The following is an 8494-nucleotide window of genomic DNA, read 5'->3' as shown; positions in this document are numbered from 1 at the left end:
CTACCATGAGTGTTTGCCCGTCTATTATTGTTGGTATTGTTTCACATTTCCAACTTCTGGCTATGAGTATTCTTGCGGCCGTAATTGAGTACATAAACAGTGGTCTTGTGTTTTGCTTTATTTCTGTTGGTAATATTCCTAGAAGGAAAATCTCCGGTCTTTTCTTTTAAATAGTTTTTTAAATTCTTCATATATGTTATTCCAAAACTCGCTTATCACCATACAAGTCCACCACATATGGTAATAAGATCCTATCTCCTTTTTGCAACGCCAACATATTGGTGAGCTTCCTTTATACATTTTGGTGAGTTTAGCTGCGGTATGATGCCATCGGTAGAGCATCTTCATGGTATTTTCCCTCAAATTATAACATGATGTAAATTTGATATCTTGCTGCCATAACCTTTCCCACTGTTCCATATTGATGTTATAACCAAAGTCTTGTGCCCATAGCAGGGATGACTGTGACTAGGTGACCTGTTTGTCTTCTCGGTCTGCTGCACAGATGATGGAGAACTTCAAAGCCCCTGCTCTCCCTCCAGGTCTTCAACTATCATACCATCTGAATGGCAAAGAAGAGAAGGCAAGCAAGTAGAACTGATTTCTAGGGAGTTTCCTATTAACTCTGAACATATCCTTGGAAACAGACATTGCCTTCATGTTTTCCTTGGCATTTCTTCCTCCTGCCATCTTCTTCCAGACCAGGATAGCAGGAGGTCCGCAGAGCCTACAGGGAAACAAAGAGACACATGGGATATTTTTATTTTTCTGAACCTCGAAATAGGCCTCAGTTACAGAGAGACCTTTCCTAAGAAACTTTAAGGACTAAGATTACTCTGGAAACAATATCTATATGCTGAAGGGTCTTACCTTTTGTGTCCTCTCAAAGAGGGGTCCAGAGGGGGAGGCGGTGGGCGAGGGGGAGGTCTCTGGGAGAGGAAAATTTTTATTCTTTTTTCCCAAGTGGGAAAGGACTTCTCAGTCTGGGAAGCCTAGAAAAGAAAGAGAAATGGGGCTCACAGCACTCTCCAATACCTCTATGCTCAAGATGACTTCTCTTATCATCACAGAATTCAGATGCTGAGAGAAATCCTACTTACATGTCTTCTCCTTTCTCTCTCTCTCACAGAATTATCCAAGCATAGGAGATCCCCAGGCCTTCTAGAGCTCTGGTGACCAATGAGCTAGCAGAGGGAGATGTCACAATGAACCTCGCGACCCAGCAACCCTGGGCCCTGAGAAAACTAGCAACCACAAACTCTGCTCCTCTTAAGAGACACGACTAAGTTTTCTCATGTCTTTTTCCCCATGTTCTCCAGGAGAGGTGAGACCTTATTCCTTCTCCCCAAGTGGGACAAAACTTTTCTCAACCTCGAAAGCCTAGGAAAGAAAGAGAAAAATGTGAGAAATGGGGCCCACAGTTAGTACTCTCCTGATCTGCGTTCCTAAACTGGTTTTGGCATTCACGCATCTAAGCTCACTATCATTACAGAATGCAGATGCTGAGAGAAATCCTACTTACATGTCTTAGGAGATTAAATGATATCCACGCGCTGCTCTGGTTTCGCCAGAAGCAGCTTAGTCATGCTGGCCACATGACCTGGAAAAAACTGTCTATGGCCAGTAAATCGAGATGAGCGCCGCAACCCCAGAGTTGTCCATGACTGGACTTAACTACCAGGGGTCCTTTACCTTTAGGCCTTTTAGCACTCTGGTGACCAATGAGCCAGCAGAGGGGAGGTCTCACAACGAACCTAACGACCCAACAACCCTGGGCCCTGAGAAAACCAGCAGCCACAAGCACTGCTCCTCTTAAGTGACACTGCTAAGTTTTCTCCATGTTCCACTTTTTATAAAATGCGAAATGTGCCTATTCCTTTGGATTCCAGCTGCAGTTGTTCCTGCATCTACTGAGCACTAGCTATCTCCTATATCCGTCTCATGCCCTCCAACATTTCTCCCATGAAAATAGGAATGTCCTATTCCATTATTATTATTATTATGATTCTGACTGGGCTGCCCCAGCCATTCTGGGCAGTTTCCAACTTATACAAAAGCATCATTAAACTTTGCCAAAAAAACCCCCTTCCCTTCAGATGTCTTCTAAAGGTTGTATACTTACTTATTTCCTTGGCTTGGGGATCACATAACTGCATATGCTCCAACACTTCTCCAATGAAAATAGGAATATCCTAAGGAAAGGTGGGTTATTCCAGGGTCAAATCAGAAACTGGGGTGGCTTCTGTAAATCTGGGACTGTCCCTTGGAAATAGGGACACTTGGTGGGTCAGCTGAGATGCCCAGATGGGAGACCACCAGGGAACCCATGATATGGTGCTTAGAATTATACATATAAAAAGAACTATGTAAATAAATACATATACAGAACATGGTCTTGCAGGCCGCTTTTAAAGTGTGAGCAAAATACGTACAGTGTTTGGCTCCTGCACTGCCCAATTTGACTCTCTTTGTGGGCCACCCATTATTTCCAGAACCATTTCAATACAAGCAACATTGCGGGGGGGGGGGGTGAGAAAGGAAGGGATTGCACAGAATTCAAGACTTGTTCAGGAGGTGTAAACTGCTGGCAATGCAACAGCCAGAAGCTTAGCTGGAGGAGCTGGGACTTAAGACTTATCAACACTTCTGCTTGTGTTGTGCTTAGAAAGCATGGGGCCGAGTGGTTTTCCCCTTGGCCTGCTCCTTTTCCAGGTAAAACCCACACTTGGAACACTTGGTGGGAGTGTCCAAGGTTAGGGTAAGCTGTCTTTAAAATTATCTCTGAAGTGTTGCACCGTGGAGTCAGGGCTAGTCCTGTTTTCCCTCTTTAGCAGGTGCAATAATGATATCCCATATGATCTCCGAACATGTGGCCATGTGTATGGAAGTAGCACTTAACTGGGAAAGAACAGAAGACTGCGCTCTTGGTAGATGGTATGACAATATGGGGTATCTGGCTCTGACAAACTTACACAGCACTGTAGGGTGGCTTGAGATGAAACCACAAGAGGCATTATTCATTCTCATCTGGAAGAACTTGGATTTCCTGTGGCTCACAATTCTCCTTGCAGATCTGAAGGGATGTACACACTGGGCTTTTATCAGACTAAATTAGATTTGTGTTTTCCTGCATTACTGCCCATGACTTTTCTTGTGATGATCCTTTTGTGTGTTCTAACTAAGCTCAGTTTTGTATCTTGTAGCTGACAACCCTTGTTTGTTTATATTTGTTATGTGTTCTTCTGAATAAATATAACAGTACAGACGACATTTTATTGCTGAAGATACCAGAGGTGGGCGGGGAGGGGGGGGGCAATACGATTTTTGTAGAGCCCTCAGTGATGTAGGCATTCTTGTTTCTAAGGGTGCTGACAAGAATACTTTGGACAGAATCTGGTTAACTAGGAACCCAGTGTGAGATGACTCACTGAATTTCCATAGGACTTTTAGGTTCAACATACACTCAGAACCCGCCAAACCATATAGCATTCACTGAGGGTTTTTTTGGAAGTCCCTTATTGCTCCAGAAGAAAGTCCAGGACTCTTCTCATCATAAGGTACCCACACTTAGCAAGTATTATGTTTGCCCTTTTGTTTGTTAGGGCCCTATTTGAGGTGGGGTGGGGGAAAGACCAATCCTTTTAAAAATGATTAATATGAGTGATGCTTTCTTATTGTTCAATGCCTCCTTTCACTTTTGGTATGGCTGGGCCACTAATAATAAATATCATCTTGGTCCTTTGGATGGTCAGGTCGCACACAGGCAAGGTGGAGGCTGTGAACTTGCTTTGCTCGCCCTGAGTGTGAGATATGGGCCAAAAGACAGCAGGGAGGGCTTTCTCCCATGTGTACCTCACCATGCCCTTAAATGCTCCTATCCTTCACAAGCAGAATCTCAAGGGGTATGCAGCGGCATCTGCTCAGTGGTGGCACCTGCTATTTTGAGCTCCATTCTTAGGGAACTTGGATTGGCCTCATACTTAGACATAGTTCAGTGCCACCAGGTTCTTTTTGCCCAGGCATTTTTTTCAGTCTTGGGTGGATATAACTGCATTATTGCTCTGAGTAGTTTTCATTCCATTGACTTAACTACTGTGTAATTTGTCCTTTGAATGAGTTTGGTGTGGGGTTTTTCATGCTGTTTGGTGGTTTTAGAAAAGTTTGGGCTCGAGCTATGGAAGGGCTATATATACACATATATAAATAGAGCCATTTTAAATTTGGCCACACACACAGAGAGAGAAATAAATGCTATATTTTTGGAGCTTGGTGCTTCAGGGCTGACTCTCTTTTGGATTTGATGCTGCTTTAGCACTAACCACTGCCTATGAAACAACAATCCTATCATGCACCTCCCTTCATTGCAGAGCCGATTTCTCCTACAAACTGTTGAGGGGCTTTACTATCAGTATGTTGTTCAGCTGTTTCCACCACCGATCAGCTGAGCAATGGGGAGGGGGCCTGTGACTCACATGGAAGGTCTGCCTGCAGGTTAAGGGTAACTCAAATGTGGCCAATGAGTTTGCTGCAGCTCGATTTGTGTATTTGTAAACAAACTGATATTTCAAAAATGATGTTAGTCTTTGCCCTCCCAAGGAGAATGATAATGCAAAATGACCTGGAACATCCTACTTTTTGGTGTTTGGAAAGTGTGAAATAATGCAATACAAATTAGCATTAGCAATGAAAGGTGCGTAATGTGTTGATATTGGCAGTGTATTGAAGGTCAAAACTTGTGTACTGGTGATGTGCCACGTTTTGGACTACGGCACTGTTTGGCACACTTTTTTATGCTTGAAGCTTGGAAGATCAATCTGCTTTGAAGCAGTTTTGATGGATATGCAACATGGTGCCTAGCAGGAAGCACATGTCTAAATAAATGTGGTCTAATACCTAAAAGCCCAATCTTCCTTGCGCATGCTGCAGTGTGACCAATAGATGGGTGGAGCTAGTTTCAGGGACTATGTGAATTGTCTGGGTGACACCCTTGACAAAGGAACCCTGGCTTGGTGTAGATTCCATGTAGACTCATCTCTTAACCATTGGGAGTGTCCGTCCATGTCCCTTTTCCCACCTCAACCCCATCGTTCCTTTTCCTTCCAGCACTCACCATTGATAATGGCTGACTGACAGCACTTGGGCCGCTTAACTATAATCTCTCTTTTATCACTTGTGGCTTGAATTGAGAAAATGGGTGTATGTCTATTTTTACAATTCCACTACATGCATTACTTAGCTTACCAATGCCAGGATGCAATGCTACATTATTAGTGGCTGCTGTTACACCTTTGCATAAGTTTAGACTTTTGCAGAACTTTCTGCTTTTCCTTTTACTGTACCTCACTCAGGTAACTTCGGATAACACTTCATGCATCTGACAAAGCAGACTCTTGTTCATAAAAGCTTCTGCCATAATAAATTCTCTGGTGTGGTAACATCTACAGCAGAAGGTGAGGCATTTGGGCATATTCTGAAACAAATTATTTCAACATAAATAAAGATATTTTGAAGAGGCTTTGTGTTGAAAACCCTAAATATGCAGGTGGGGTGGGGAATGACCTAGTGTCACTCCGACCACATTTCCACCATTCTGCACACCTGTTCACCTTGAAATGAAATGCGCCTTATGTATATCTATCCAACTAATGGGATATTCTCTCTCTGTGTGTAATGAGGACTTTCTCCCAAGTAATCATGCAGAGGATTTGCCAGCCTAAAGGGCATCAGAATTAAAAGCATAGGAAGTAGGATGTAAAACCTTGTTTTGAGCAAGTCCAGTTATGACGTAAGCTGGCTTCCTCCTTCTCACCCCCATTAAGAAGGAATCAGGTAACAACTTGTTAAGTAAGTTGAAAACAAGGTTTACTTACTTCATAAACATGCATTGGTTCACAGCAATGGCTGTGTTGAACCATAGGCGAGTTGTTCCAGGAGCTTTGCTAGCACTAGCTGAGTACTCAAGATAACCTCACAACTGGTGGCAGCTGTAGCGCTAAGCTTTCGTGTAACACACTTGGGAAGCAGGCTAATTGACCTGCTCAAGGAAGGCAGTTACCACCATCCATGGGGGTGTGATACTATGTTTCAGGTCTAACTGGAGCAATATCAGCTGCCTGTGGGGAACCTTGGGTGTGGTGGAGATCATGGCTACCTGTGGGCTGCTCTACTGTATAGAAAGCATTTGCTCCAGGGCCTGGTTGCAGACAAGCCATTTCCTTGCTGTGGAGTCTGTCCCACAATGTGCTGGAAGCAGGGGCAAGGAGGGGGCCTTCAGACCTTTTGTTGTGAGCTTGCTTTTCCTTTAAATAAACTACTACACCCTGATCAACCTGGTAGTGTGGATAGTTTTCTTTGGGATCCTGAGTATCCCGAACCCTGGGAGCCCTCCTCTTGCTCTGCGGGACAACAATGGCATTACAGTGGTACCTCGGGTTAAGTACTTAATTCGTTCCAGAGGTCCGTTCTTAACCTGAAACTGTTTTTAACCTGAAGCACCACTTTAGCTAATGGGGGCTCACGCTGCTGCCGCGCTGCTGTGGCACAATTTCTGTTCTCATCCTGAAGCAAAGTTCTTAACCTGAGGTACTATTTCTGGGTTAGCGGAGTCTGTAACCTGAAGCGTCTGTAACCTGAGGTACCACTGTAGTAAAAAACCATACAGGGTAGATTTTCTCAAAATCTGTACATAAAATTAATAGATATTAACATCTGCAAAAAGTAATAACTAGCCAACGGTACTATACTGTAGTTCAGCGTTTCCGAACCTTGGGTCTCCAGCGGGTTTTGGACTACAACTCCCATCATCCCTAGCTAGCAAGACCAGTGGTAAGGGATGATGGGTAGTCCAAAAACAGCTGGAGACCCAAGGTTGGGAAACACGGCGTGTAGTTAGTACTATATCCTCCTTGCTCTCCAGGGGAGGAAGGAAAACGACGCCACACTGAGCCCTCTCTACCTGCCGGGCAGCGATACAGCTCTGCGGACTTCATGCTTTCTCACGCTCATTTGTTGGGTCTGGCTGCTCCCTCCCACATCGGCAGCCTCCCCGCCCCCCCCCCCGGTCACTTTTCCGGGCCCGCTATTCCTGCAGCCCTGCGGGGGACTCGGCAGCTCCTGGCTCCCCTCCCTCTCCAAGGCCAGCCAAGCAGCCGAGGGTCTCGCGCGCGGGGGGGGGGGGGGCGGGCGCGTCGCAGTTGCCAAGGCAACCGTGACCTAAGGCGCGTCGGGGGCAGCGGCGTCGGCGTCGTGACGCGCACAGGGTTACGGCCTCACGTACCGGGGCGAGTGACGCAAGCGGCGGGCGCACGCACATGCACACAGACACACGCACGGGCGCGCGCGCGGCCAGGGGGAGGGGCCGGCGCTTCTTTCCCTTTTTCTGTTTCTTTTTTTTTTCTCCCCCCTTTCTTCCTCCCCCCCCCTTCTCCTCCTCCTCCTTTTTTAAATATTGTTTTTGGAGAAAGGTGCTGTTGTTCCCCCCCTCCCCCTCCCTCTCCTTCTTTTGCCCCCCTTTTCTCCCCTCTCCACACCGGCGGCGGCCTTACCTGTCCTCACGAGCCCCCTCGGCCAGGTACCACCACAGCCGCCGCCGCCGCCGCCGCGCCAGCCCCCCCCCCCCCGCTCGCTCGCTGGGCCTGCCGGGCCTTGACCCCCGCCTCGGGGCCAAGCTTCGGACGGGCCCGCCGGGGCGGCTGAGGCCATTTCCCTCTTCCCTCCGACCCTCAGCGCCTCCCTCCAGCCCCCCTTGAGCCCCAGCCCCCCCTGCACTTGTTGCTCCGAAGGGCCTCCTCCCGCTGCCTCTCCCCCCCCCCACCTCCACTTTCTCTTTGCCTCCTCTACCTCCGCTCCGTCTCCCACGTCAGAGGAAGCGGGGAGCACAGCGGGTCCTTGGGCTCCCTTCCCTTCCCCGCCCCGAGGAGGAGGAGGAGGAGGAGGAAGGCAGGAAGCGACAGCAGCAGCACCGCCCGGACGCGGCAGCGAGGGGAGGGGGGCACAGGTTCCCCTCCTCTCTCCCCCCTTCTCCCCCCAAGGTAAGCGCGATCTCGTCCAAAAGTGGGGCTGGGATTGGAATCCCCCCCCCTCCATTTGTCTTTCCGCTTTTGGCATTGCGAGTTGTAGTTTCGGGGTTCGGGCGATTTTGGGGGTGGCAAAGGCGGGTGGAGGTGCTGCTGCTTTAGATGTTCCTTGTTTGTTTTGTTTAAAGCCCCTTCCACGGTTAGTGCTCTGCGCAGGGGAAGACTTCGTTGTCCCGGATGTAGGAGATACTGGAGGTTATATTTCCTGCTCCACCTGTGCAACAGGTCCGAATCCGAACGATGAATGGGGTTAAGAGAGTATTTGGAGTCTGTGCGGAAGCAGAGAATGATGGACAATGGTGTATGCCGTCGGAAACTATTTTCTCCGGTTGGTCTCCCTCTTAGCTCCCGCCTCGTGTTCAGAGAACGCAGCTGTCGAGAGAATCTTAGCAGGGACTCTTGTGCCCTCCTTCAGGGTG

The 8494-nt window shown here is 47.7% G+C and overlaps 1 protein-coding gene and 1 long non-coding RNA gene across 16 annotated transcripts in view; one reads left to right on the top strand and one right to left on the bottom strand.

Moving 5' to 3' along the window:
• Positions 1–576: 576 nt before the first annotated feature.
• LOC309336250 lies at positions 577–7933 on the bottom strand. 7 transcript variants are annotated; one of them, XR_014153934.1, is made up of 5 exons: positions 7840–7933; positions 5340–5470; positions 1101–1380; positions 871–992; positions 577–727 (listed from the first exon to the last, which is right to left on the bottom strand). It is a non-coding gene; the product is annotated as an uncharacterized lncRNA (long non-coding RNA). The 7 variants fall into 7 exon arrangements; XR_014153935.1 differs by lacking the exon at positions 7840–7933 and adding an exon at positions 7545–7756; XR_014153936.1 differs by lacking the exon at positions 7840–7933 and adding an exon at positions 6956–7020.
• R3HDM2 (R3H domain containing 2) overlaps positions 7759–8494 on the top strand; it is a gene marked incomplete at its 3' end in the record, with an annotated part of 127067 nt that continues 126331 nt past the window's right edge. For 8 of the 9 annotated variants that reach the window (XM_081851701.1, XM_081851698.1, XM_081851697.1 and 5 more), the window contains exon 1: positions 7759–8030. The remainder of the gene's footprint in view (positions 8031–8494) is intronic. The other variant, XM_081851694.1, reaches the window with a different exon arrangement.

This window comes from Podarcis erhardii, assembly GCF_964252035.2.
Source record: "Podarcis erhardii genome assembly, chromosome: 2".
Classification (NCBI taxonomy): Eukaryota; Metazoa; Chordata; class Lepidosauria; order Squamata; family Lacertidae; genus Podarcis; species Podarcis erhardii.
The sequence above is the reverse complement of the archived record's forward strand: the minus strand, read 5'-3'. Positions and strand labels throughout refer to the sequence as shown.